The following is a 1368-nucleotide window of genomic DNA, read 5'->3' on the forward strand; positions in this document are numbered from 1 at the left end:
AATTTCCCAAGTATCAATGCCAAATAATTTGGCATTCAGCTTCATGATTGCACCAAGAAACTTGGCAGTTTGCTCTTCAGTAACATCCTCATTCTCTTCAGAAGAGGAATACTCATCAGAGCTTATGAAGGGCATAAGGAGGCTCAATGAGATCTCTATGGTCTCTAGATGAGCCTCAGAGTCCTTTGGTTCCTCAGAGGGAAGCTCCTTATTGACCACTGGACGTCCCAGGAGGTCTTCCTCCTTGGGATTCACGTCCTCCTCTCCCTCATTGGGTTCGGCCATTTTGCTTATGTCAATGGCCTTGTACTCTCCTTTTGGGTTCTCTTCGGTATTGCTTGGGAGAGTACTGGGAGGGATTTCAGTGATCCTTTTACTCAGCTGGCCCACTTGTGCTTCCAAATTTCTAATGGAAGACCTGGTTTCATTCATGAAACTCACAGTAGCCTTAGATAGATCAGAGACTAGATTTGCTAAATTAGAAGCATTTTGTTCAGAGTTCTCTGTCTGTTGCTGAGTGGATGATGGAAAAGGTTTATTATTGTTAAACCTGTTTCTTCCACCATTATTAAAGCCTTGTTGAGGCTTTTGATCCTTCCATGAGAAATTTGGATGATTTCTCCATGATGAGTTATAGGTGTTTCCATAAGGTTCACCTAAGTAATTCACCTCTGCTATTGCAGGGTTCTCAGGATCATAAGCTTCTTCTTCATAAGAAGCCTCTTGAGTACTGTTGGATGCAGCTTGCATTCCATGCGGACTCTGGGAGATCATATTGACTTGCTGAGTCAATATTTTGTTCTGAGCCAATATGGCATTTAGAGTATCAACCTCAAGAACTCCCTTCTTCATAGGCGTCCCATTACTCACAGGATTCCTTTCAGAAGTGTACATGAACTGGTTATTAGCAACCATGTCAATGAGTTCTTGAGCTTCTGCAGGCGTTTTCTTTAGGTGAATGGATCCACCTGCAGAGGTATCCAATGACATCTTTGATAACTCAGATAAACCATCATAGAATATATCCAGGATGGTCCATTCTGAAAGCATGTCAGAAGGACACTTTTTGGTCAACTATTTGTATCTTTCCCAAGCTTCATAGAGGGATTCACCTTCTTTCTGTTTGAAGGTTTGAACATCTGCTCTAAGCTTGCTCAGCTTTTGAGGAGGAAAGTACTTGGCTAAGAAAGCCGTGACCAGCTTATCCCAAGAGTTCAGGCTGTCTTTGGGTTGAGAATCCAACCATAATCTAGCTCTGTCTCTTACAGCAAAAGGGAAAAGCATGAGCCTGTAGACTTCAGGATCTACTCCATTAGTCTTAACAGTATCACATATCTGCAAGAATTCAGTTAAGAACTGAAAAGGATC

At 42.1% G+C, this 1368-nt stretch overlaps 1 non-coding gene across 1 annotated transcript; it reads left to right on the forward strand.

Annotated features, from left to right (window-relative positions):
• The first annotated feature begins 1044 nt into the window (after positions 1-1044).
• Positions 1045-1152, forward strand: LOC148565155 (small nucleolar RNA R71). Its single transcript, XR_015883997.1, has one exon. It is a non-coding gene; the product is annotated as a small nucleolar RNA R71 (small nucleolar RNA).
• The last annotated feature ends 216 nt before the right edge of the window (positions 1153-1368 follow it).

The sequence above is a fragment of the Arachis ipaensis genome, chromosome B5, assembly GCF_059453495.1.
Source record: "Arachis ipaensis isolate K30076 ecotype BB chromosome B5, ASM5945349v1, whole genome shotgun sequence".
Taxonomy (NCBI): Eukaryota; Viridiplantae; Streptophyta; class Magnoliopsida; order Fabales; family Fabaceae; genus Arachis; species Arachis ipaensis.